This window comes from Sander lucioperca, chromosome 7 (assembly GCF_008315115.2).
Source record: "Sander lucioperca isolate FBNREF2018 chromosome 7, SLUC_FBN_1.2, whole genome shotgun sequence".
NCBI lineage: Eukaryota > Metazoa > Chordata > Actinopteri > Perciformes > Percidae > Sander > Sander lucioperca.
In genome coordinates this window covers 19,804,796-19,816,383 of record NC_050179.1, presented here as the reverse complement: position 1 = coordinate 19,816,383, position 11,588 = coordinate 19,804,796, and the positions used below count along the sequence as shown (strand labels likewise).

The 11,588-nt window shown below is 38.1% G+C and overlaps 1 protein-coding gene across 4 annotated transcripts in view; it reads left to right on the top strand.

Moving 5' to 3' along the window:
• The first annotated feature begins 239 nt into the window (after nt 1–239).
• mgat4c (mgat4 family member C) overlaps nt 240–11,588 on the top strand; it is a 49,201-nt gene continuing 37,852 nt past the window's right edge. For 2 of the 4 annotated variants that reach the window (XM_031295294.2, XM_031295292.2), the window contains exon 1: nt 240–375. The gene's annotated coding sequence lies outside the window, so the exon portion shown is untranslated. Of the gene's footprint in view, nt 376–8,286; nt 8,497–11,588 lie in introns of those variants that run through there. The other 2 variants (XM_031295295.2, XM_031295293.2) reach the window with 2 other exon arrangements.

Genomic DNA, 11,588 nt, shown 5'->3' with positions numbered 1-11,588 from the left:
CCCAGGGTGACGTCTTCATATTGCTTGATCTGTGTGAACAAAACCCCAAAACCCAAAGACATTAAATTAACGTGATAAAACTACTAGCATTAAAACCAATAAATCAGTCTTGAATCTTCTGTAAACCCTTCTGCACATCAATTGGACCTTGAGGTCCCTCCCTGAAGATTTAGAAACTCTGGTAAAATGTTGACCACTACTATTACCTTCAATTAAAGATGTTTTAAATATATTACTGAGTAATTTATCTAATTTCAGAAAACCAGACCCTGAGAATCAGCACAGAGGGAATTCTGGCCGGTGTTTCAGGTGAAGAGGAGCGGCTCACGTCTCATCCACGTTGCTGCCTTTCATCTCGCTCCACCGGGTTAAAATGTGAGTTGCGGTTGCTGAATATTTACTTACGCTGGGAACTCTTGCAGCCCTTCAAATGGTCAGTTATGAAATATTCAGACCTCATCTCTGTGGGGATGTAGCAGAAACACAGCAGGAGCTTCGACAGCTGATTGTGTGACTGAGTTTCCCTTTAGCTCGTGTCATGACTGCATTCACCTTTTACACTGACAAAGCTGACATTAATGGCTACCCTTCACGCCTTTCAAGCATGTAATTATGGTGCAGGCAGTTAGAAAATACAGCAATTGGCAGTATAGAGAGGGGAGCATTGTAACTGGGAGGACAGTTATCCATTACCGGTGATAAAAATAACACTGAAACAATTGGGATCTTGAAAATACGGTACAGGGCTGTATCGGCACTTTTAATCAAAATGGAATTATTCATGATTTTTGAATATCAGTTAATGATATATATATATATATATATATGAATATATAGTATGAATATACTATTGCAGATTAAATATTTCAAAAACATAGATAAAGTAAACAGTAGTACACAGGAGTAACCACTTTGCCAGCTGATAAGCAAGTACTGTTTTGGTTTAGTTGGACCTATTTTTGTTGATTTCATAATCAGCGCTGTATTATATTCCTTGTCATTCACCTGTCACCCACATAAAGAACCAAAGGTCTCCTCCATATACACTACCGGTCAAAAGTTTGGGGTCACTTAGAAATTTCCATTCCACTCCATTATAGACAGAATACCAACTGAGATCAGTTGCATTGTTATTTTAATCAGGGCAGCAGTTTTCAGATTACATTATGTGTTTACATAATTGTAAAAGGGTTCTCGACTGTTGTAGAAAGAAGTGGCTGATCTTTAATGCAATATCTACATTGCCCATTATCAGCAATCATTCATCCAATGTTCCAAAGGCACATTCTGTTTACTAATCTGATATAATTTTAAAAGGCTAACTGAGAAAACATTGGAGAACCCTTTTGCAATTATGTAAGCACATAATGTAATCTGAAAACTGCTGCCCTAGTTAAAAAAAACAATGCAACTGATCTCAGCTGGTATTCTGTCTGTAATGGATTGGAATGGAAATTTCTAAGTGACCCCAAACTTTGGACCGGTAGTGTATATAATATGTCTCAAAAACATGTTGCCTTAAAAACTCAGTTGTCACATCCTTTGTTAGCTTGGACAACTACAACAATGAAAAATGACCAAATAAATGTAATAACACTGTGAATCACTGATATAATGGATTTTAACTGGCTGACTTACCCCCCAGCTGTTGCTCTAGACAGATTTGTATCCAGTGTTTCAGGGGCCATTCACACCGTTGTCTGAATTCTAATTCTGCACCCAAAAATCAAACCAAACACACAAAAGCTCCTACTCTATTTTCACAACAATAAATAATCGGGACAGATGAAAAATTACGGCGAGGGGAATCAATTCCAATTCAAAGTTTCTGACAAGCTAATGGATTGAGCTCAGGTTCGACCATGGTGGGGATGTAAAGTGCTGCCAGCTGCCGGAAAGGCAAAATCTCAACTGCTGCTATGATCCACTATGTTCCCTCTCTGATTGGAAATCTCATGATGTATGGAGGAGATGAGGGAAAGTATTGACTTTTTTCACCTCGTACAATCATCGCTCTCATTGCATACCTCAAGGTCTCGTATTAATCATTCATTGCATCTGGAATTAATGCTATTTTCAGAGGTGGAAGATGTACTCTTTACTTAACTAGTGCCACAAAGTAAAAGTCCTGCATTTAAAATCTACTTAAGTACATAAGTATTATCTGCTAAATGTACTTAAAATATTAAAAGTGAAAATGCTATTTTTTTACAAAATAGGCCTTTGTAACTGATATATTACTTTATCTTACATTAGTAGATTGTTAATACTGATGCAATAATGTGTAAGCAGCACATTTACTGTTGTAGCTAGGCAAGGTTGAGCTAATTTTAACTATTTTATAGTTTGGTCAGTGGTTCCCAGGTTGGGCCCCCTCCAAAGATCACAAGATAAGTCTGAGTGGTTAGATTGAAGAAAAGTTCTGCTACACAAATCTATATTAATTTTTTTTAAACATTCTAATCTAATCTTTGATTTTTTTAAATTAAGTTTTGGAGAGTTTTACCTCTCGGGTGCCTCAAACTGTTTATTAAAATGAAACCAGACATTTAAATGGGAAATATCTCTTTGGTGGAGCTGCTAACGATTTAAACTGTAGACATCTGAAATATGACAAGGAACTACAACCAGATACAAGCCAAACCGTTTGGGAGCCACTCATCTAATCTTATATGCCTAACTGAAAAGTAACTCCAGCTGTCAGATAAATGTAAAGGAGTAAAAAGTAGCATAACATGGAAATGCTCAAGTAAAAGTACTTTATAGTCCCATATTGTAAAAGTGAGATTTCCTTGTCTTTTTTTATTATAAAGTAGATCGAGGTGCTAAAAATAATGCACCCAGTCCGTATTCAGAAACTGTACCTTAAAATGAGCCGTCAGGACTTCCGTACAGTTGTGATGTCATAACTTTACTATATTTAGGTAGAAAGTGCTGCTGCAGTGCCATTGGAACCTGAAAATGAGCATAATATGAGACCTTTATAAATGTACTCAGTTGTTTTCCATCACTGGCTATTTTATATATGTAAGAAAGAGAGCAAACTGTGAACAAAGTGTCTTTGAAAACTCAAAATCACTCAGCGATGTCATAAATCAGACAAAAACATTCGATTGGACTTTGTCATGTGTGTTTGTAACTGTGACTGTTACTCATTCTATATCTGTCTGCAAGGTTTGCCATGCACCAAGTTATAGTCATGGTCTAAACTTTGTTTGGCAGCTAAATATGATAGGATCTTATTTTTAATGAGTTCCAGATGGAGGAAATAGTAATTTGCATCAGTTATCAGCTGGATAAGACGAGGCTGTGGAACTGCGAAAGCAATTCAATCTCTTTCTCCATCCTGACCCTCCTTCCCATCTCCTGTATTTGCGATTGTCAAAGTGTCATCTGTCGACCTCAAAATGCTCTCAGAGCAACTTGAACTTTTAAAACAGTTAATTAAGATTTGTTCTGACACATTTACCGCTGATTTCTCAGGCAGGAAATCCATATTCATATTTCAGAGAGAAGAAGGTCATGCAGCGCAACGCCAAGAGACCAGTCACCCGTGGATGTCTTTGAGCAGGACTTTGCGTCGCCTCATCAATTTTTAATTGATTTATTCATCTATTCATGAATTAGCTTAGCTTGTCTCCAAAGCACACCTGCATATCTAAAGTACACACCAGTCCTCTGATGTATAATTGCATTTCCTTGGTGTATCAATAGTCAGCTGACTGTCACTCATCATCATGGCTGCTAATGGTTCCAGGTTATTTGCTGCTCAGAGAAGCTGACGGGAAATTTTCGCTTAATGAAGTCGTTCCCAAGAGAAGTTATTTGAAATTAGAATCAACAGCTAAGTTCCCAAGACAAAATACAGTAAATAATGGCTTAAATCAGGCGTGTGGAGAATATCGAGGCATTGATGCGTCTGGGTTGTGTTTCTACAAAATCACATCTCAGAACGAAAACTCAGAGAGGAGGATATTGTGGATTTGTGCGATTTATACGTGCCGCACGGAACTAAAACTGGGACACTTTGCATCCGGTGGAATTTCCTGCGGCACCGGAGCAATCCCGGAAGTGGAACGTCAAGGATATAGACTAATGTTACACTGACACTAAACTGACCACCAATGCAACTAACGACTGCAGTCATGCTAACTATATCCCATCTCCATGGCCAAACCAGCTTATTTCATTTAAATACTTTTACTGTGTTCCCTGACACTGCCCTCTGCTCTGCCAGTCCTGGCTTCTACACAATATATATATATATATTGCAAAAATATTTAGGCCTACATAATTACAAGAAAAATTAGCAGAGAAAGTATTTTTTCTTTTGTAGAAAAAGTAGCTTCTGTATCTTTGTGTAACCTCTGTTAATTTGAATTTTTACAGACATTTTAACGTTCTTTATTTTTTTCTTACAACTACAAGTTTTTTTTTCTACACATTTGTTTAAAAAAAAAAGGCTGGCATGCAACCACAGGCTTTGAATTATTTATTCTAAATATAATGTACACTTAAAGTGAACTTTTTTTTAGGTGGCTAAAATACATTTACCAACAACGTATTTACAAGCAGTGAACCTCAGTGGGTCTGAGGCCCAGCTTTCCCCCCTCATCCAGCTTTGGACAGGAGATTCAGTCATACATCTGCTGTGGATATTCATCATGTGTCCACAGAAGATGACTCCTAATCATTTATCCGACTCTTCCTTTTCTGTTACTGTTGTGTTACCTGGAAGAGTTTCTGGGCCTAGAAACCATCCCTGTAATATTTATTATTATTATTATGAACCTCAATGGTACAGCTTACTTAGTATTGGTAATAGTTTCTAGTTATTTTTCACTCTGTAACTTGCCCCAAAGTATCTCACCGTTATGTTGCTCATTTAAGTCATTTCATTTTATTTATTCATGAGGACAACACAATTTAATTAACATATCCATAAATGTGCCAGTGTGCCACACATTTTCAACCAATGAAGTGACAGGTAAAGAAATATAAACACAAGACAGTAAGATGCTCAAATGACAACAATAGCAACAAAATGATTATGCTCCTGATAGTGTACATATGCAGAATAACAGGAAGCAGTAAATCAGTGAATATAATAACAACATCCACCATTTAGTAGTCATGCAATTAAGTATGATTAGCATTAAATGTCAACAACCAATATGTTTAATCTTAAAATGTTAATAGAAATAGTTAGTAGTTAGTAAGTAAGTAAAATGGGAAAATCACACACTAAACACGTGAACCATGCAGCACAAATTCATAGGACATACTGTATATAATATAAAATATATAAAGAAATATGATAATACTACATTGTTAATAGAAATGCAGATACAACCTTATATACGCAAAGCAGATCATCAACAGGCATAGGACACTGGACAAGATAGCAGAATAATAATAATAATAATGAAAATAAATTTATTGCATTAAGGGGGTCATAAGAGTTATAGCACTTTAACATTTTTATTTCACTTCAGAAACATACCGGAGCATTAAAGCTCGTATGAAACATATTGTAATATAATGAAAACAAAAACAATACAAACTAAAGTGACAATCTAAAGTTTATGACTAATGTCAAATCACAGTTATGAATTACAGTTTAATAATGTGTTAACAGGCCATAAATTGGTTTTGCACATCAACTACAAATTGAATTCACTACAATTGAATACATTACTGCTGACATTTTTCTGTACCATACCTTTGTTCATTGTTTTTATCACTGCCAGGTTTCAGCTCATTTCACAACAGTATGGTAATCAACTAGCAGTGACCTAAATGTGCTTTAGATACCTAATCCATCTCAGTAAACATTTATCAGCTTTTTTTGTCGAAGCTGCACATTATTGCATGGTAATTGTGTTGTGGTTGCAGGGTGGGATGTTTTTTCTCTGACATCTGAGATTTGAGTTGATATTTTACAGCTTTTACAATTTCTTTGTATCTTCTAGGTTTGATTTTCTCACACTATCAAGCATTGCATTGCTGCAGGTGAATCAAATATTAGCTGGCAGCGTGCCCTTGAGTGCATCACAAAAGGGAATGTTCAAATAGTCTGAGCTAGCAGCAAGAAAACAGCTTAACTTAAACTGAGTCTTGAAAAATCTATAATGTCAAGCTCTTTTTTATTTAAGATTATTTTGGGCTTTTATCACCTTTTGTAATGGCAGCTAGAGAAATGGGTAAGTGGGGAGAGAGACACATAGGGTGGAAGACATGCAGCAATGGGCCAGTGTCTTTAGGTGATTATTCTGAATACTGGAAATTAATAGAAACAAGTGGCTGGAAAAAATAAAAAAAAAACGGGTATTCTTTAGAAAAACATGTAGTAAACATGATGGTTAAAATACCTCATTCATCCCTGGAATTAACTGTGCTTTAAGGAAAATGATCAATATTAATCTTTAAAATATAGACGAAAGCTGCTAGAAGTAAAAAAGAATTGTACAATAACAGTTTTACTACAATATTTATAAAGGGCCAGCTTCCGCCGAGACTGAAAATGTTTGTTTGATATCTGATATCTGTCCTCCATGTTTTATTTTCAGGATAAATAGTACATTACATACAGTACATACATAATAAAGACCAATTAAGCTACACATGTTTGGCTGCAATCTGTCGCTGCTCCAGGACCTATACGCCACCAGGACTCTGAAGCCCCTCCCACCCCGGCCACAAACTCTTTGAGCCACTCCCCTCTGGCAGGAGGCTGAGGTCTATCAGGAACTCAACCACACGCCACATAAACAGTTTTTTCCCCTCCGCCACTAGCCTTATCAACAAGGCCCGGTACCCAGCCTGACCCGCCACACCCCACCTCTGGTTCTACATGCCACTGTACCTACTCTGCTGTAGCGTTCCTTTTTACTACTGTTTAACTTATTTTATTATTTATTTTACATTTATTTTTTATCTTTATTAATACATACTGTGTGTATATGTTTATACTTATATTGTTTATATTCTTTTTATCCTTCTTATATTTAGAGCATGTGTGACATGCACCAACAACACCATGACAAATTCCTTGTATGTGTAAAAAACGTACTTGGCAATAAAGCCCAGTCAGATTCTGATGTTGAACCTTCCCTCCAGTGCATAAATACATCTCATGACTAAAAAAATAAAGATCATGTAATGCTACAAATTCCATACCAAACTCTGGATCTCCACCAGAGAAATCTCGCACCAAATCTCAACCAATTTTTAATTAGATTTTCTTGAGGCTAATAAACAGACCAGTGGACAGAGCGTCAAACAACCAGAAATAAAAACTAACAAGGAGGACAATTGATTCCTGATTACAACACACTGTAGTTCCCAATAAGAGCAGGACAGATGTTCCAGCATTCCTGTCCATATCAAAGCTGCTGCACTTGAATTTGGCTAATGCTTACAGGAGTATTGTAACAGCAGGGACTCTGTGTTGATGCGTGGTGTTACACGGTGTGATCTGAATGATTTATTAGGACCTTACATTCTAAAACAGCTGCAGCACATTTTCAGATACCCAAACATGACCACACCGAGAGCATTTCACGCCTTTAACTCGAGCACATCTCTGTTTTTCATGCCGAATTAAAACGAATATCACATGAGGAAATGGCAGCTTGGAGAATATATGTAATCTACATTTTAAGGGGCTTGAAGGCTAATTATAATTGCAAATTGGCAACTTGACTCCTGGCCCTCTTTCGGCACAGACCCAGTTTGAACAGATCATTAAAGGCTACATCCACTCAATATTTACAATTCTCGGATCTTCTCAGTAAGGGCTGTTTGGTGTTCTGCTTTTTTAACTTATATTTCTTTATATCTGTATCATATAGTGTAGTAATTTCACATTTTTGCATTTTTTTTTTTTAAATAAATGTCTTTAACTATAAATACAGTACATTAAAAAAATCAGCAGGTATTTATGTTATAGAAATAATAGACAAAAAATATATTTGAGATATGAGAGAGGGTCATACTTTAAATTTAAAGTATTGAGAGAAAAGTTCAAATCCCACCTACATTCTAACCTCTGCACGCATTACCAATCGCTGTGGAGAAAAATGTTTCAGAAGCTGTGTGTGTGTGTGTGAGATATGGTGGGAAGAGTAGGGGGGTTAAAGAGAGGAATAGAGCCAATAAGAGGCTGCAGATACACTCTGTGACACCTTGTGGTGGAGAGTGAGGGGGTGGCAGAGATGGAGAGAAAGGGGGGCACCACTAGATAGAGAAGAGAGAGAGAGAGAGAGAGCGAGAGATCAAAGGAAAGGAAGAGACAGAGGAGGAGGGACGAGGATGAGAGATATCAGTGCTGCAGTGAGTGCCCTGCCTGCCTTCGCGACGAGTGTTCACTCCACTTTTCCTGGGAGCCGGTTATCTTCCCTCTGTGTGAGTCATGGAAGTGATTTAGGTGAGTGGAGTGTTGTGGAGCGGCAGCAGAAAGCCACAGATCTGTTTGTGTGTCTGCGACGTGGGCAGGTAAGCTCGCTCAGCATCTCTCTCTGGGTGTACATTTCACTGTTGTATCTTCCTGTCTCCTGTGAGGAGAAGCAAACAACTTCTGCAGAGTTTGGGTCTTGTTTAATTTGTCTCTCTTCTCACCAATACACCCCTTTAATACACTCAATTCTAGTGTGTGCTGATACAGGCTGTATAGTGGGATTGTGTGAAATGTGAAAGGCATGCTGTGGCTTCTCTCTGACAGTCTGAGCAGCATTTAGTGTCTCAGTATTGACAGCTGGGCTCAGTGGAGCTGAGGGTTGGAAGAGGATGAGAAGGGAGATGAGCGAAATCTCTGCTTGAGGGACCATGAGGGTAACAGCATCAGCTGATGATGATCCCGATCTGTACGAGAGCAGAGAAAAAGGAAAAGATAATCCTGCACAAATAAGCCTTGGCTGCTTGTCAGATTTTACGCTGTATTTTGTTTCTGGTTTTGTAACACAGTGGAGGTAAAACGTGTGCATCTGGAAAACCCACATTGGCACAAGAGCTGGATCTTTTCCCTGGGTATCCCTTTACGTCCACGCTGACTGAGTCCGTGGTTTTTTCAGAGGTGTAGAAGGCAGGTGATCAGAGATTTGTGGCTCAGCCCTCCTGAGTGACAGCTGAGCTCTATCACAGCTTTCATCATGACTCAAGCTGGTAAACTCAGCTCAGCTTGTAACCCAAATCCCCGTCCTCTCAGCGATGTGGGAATAACCTGCCTTCATCTCATGGCTGGATTAGAGTGATTTACTGTCGCTCCTCGTCAGAGCGACTGTGTTTGTGTGGGGTTTGACCTATAATGGCACCTAATGGCATCATATGTTATTTCCAAGAGGACACTGTCAAACGGGACGCTGTCGCCAGCCACATCCAGTTGTAATATGGCAGTTGTTATTAATGCTAGCTCTCCTCATGACCCCCATCAAAACTAGTACTGGCAGAGATGCTGGACAAGAATTAATGGACCCTTTAAAATTAGAAATTACATTTATCTTGGGCTAGATTTACCGTCAGCGAGCACCTCCATCACTCTCTCTCTCTCTCCGTAAAGGACAACTTCAGAGGATAGTTTTGTCTTTGTTGGCTGGCCCACAAAAGGTCCTCAACACAGTTTGAGTTGAGTTTGATTGAATTTACAAAATATCAGGGTCTTCTCCCTCATATCTTGTCTTTAGCCCATTTCTCCACATCCCTGTAAGAAATCCTTGTCATTGATTTGTCTGCTTGTCTTTACTTGCATCCCCTCTGTTGTGATTGGTATAGATTAGACATGGGGAATCAATAAAGGAAAATGGCTTTTACCTGGATTGACCTCATTTATGTGCTTTGTGGGAAGAGAAAGTGTCCTTGATGTGTTTTTAGATTCAATTTACTGACATTTTTCTTGCTAAGCTGCCTTGGACTCAAAAATCACAATCGCCTATCTTTAAATTCAAGACATTATATTAAAGTTTCAGTACCGCAGCTGGGTGAAATAGCTCACACTGAAGGATCAATAAACAGGCAGAAACAATGTGAGGGGAAAGCAATACAGCTATTGAACACATTTAACAACTTGTGTGCAGCATGTATGCTTACAAATCCGTGTCATCTTGTTAATATCCAAACTATCGAGCGAGCACAGCATGCAGGGACAAACAAATAAACTGGGGCATGCAATCCTAAAATCTGTTCTCACTGTTTTCTCTCTATAGGCCATTTATTGTGAGTAAAAGAAGCCATATTACTCGCTCAAATTTGGGGGCGCAAATCCTCTTGTGGGTGCAACATCTGAAATGCAAACATGAGTCACGATTTGTTTTGTGTTTTTAGATATGTGCCTGTGTGTTTTCAAACTGTGATATCCTAGAAATGATGTTTATTACTACAAAGGCTGCACAGATCTGATATGACTGATCGATATTGGCACTAATTACCTAACCTACTAACCTTACTAAATGGGATCAGGTATTGGCAATAACATGACCAATGCACATTAAATAAAGTTTCTTTGTCAATGTCATTTCACAATTAAATGTTTCTGCTATCAGTTACAGAAATTTAGTCACAGTTGCTCCCAACTCATTTTATAGCACCACAGATATCTCTGTCCTAATGTTACTCGAAATATAAATGATTCCAAAGACTTCTACACAGTGAGGTGTACAGATTTTGAATTTGGTACTTGGTTTCTACAAATAAACCAGATTTGAGGCATCATAATCAGTATCAGGAGAGAAAAAGCTGGATCATTGCATCTTTATATACTATTAATGTGCAACATTTGCAATTTGAGAGAAACTTAATAATGTTATAACAACATTGTAAGAAAATGTTTTACATGAACAAAGTTACAACATGTTCATACTAAACACATCTGCAAAATGTTCAGACATCCTATTATTTATTTTTCTATCTAATTAAACAACTAAAGTACGATTAACAGTTACTTTTTTAATACCTTTCTTAGTAAGTTGACAGTTACAATATTACAGGAAATGAGGGGCGAGAGATATGGCGCGACATATCGAACCAGGGATGCTGCAGTTCATTAACCCCTCGGCCACCAGGGCGCCCCACGAGTAATGTTTTCGTGGTTATGTTTAGGCATTCAACGCACTTGGTTGGGTGTGGTCAGAAGTACACACAACAGTAATGTCACGGTGTACTGACACACCCTGAAGTACACTTCCACATCACTGCAGCTGAGAAGTTAAACCCCTTGAAGTCAGCAAAAACAAGATTGTCAATCAATGTTAAGTTGCTCTTTAAAATTAAAAATGTCAAAACTGAACTTGAAGCATGAGGCAGGGTGTGTTTACTTTTTCAGTACTTAACCACATTCCTTTTCCTTAACCAAAGTGTGTTGCCCAAACCCAACCACAAACCAGTCTCAGGATCTGATCCTTGGCCTTTTGTGTCCTTTTGGGTGCTTTGCACACCCAGCATCCACCTCGACCAGCTCCCTACAGCTTTTGTTCTGTAAAATGTTACACAAACATTGCCATTAAACAACCCACAGGCAACAATTATGCAAAAACAAATTGGTTATTTTTAAGGAGACAGAGTTGCACATTGAGTACTGATCAAATTTGTTTGTTAGT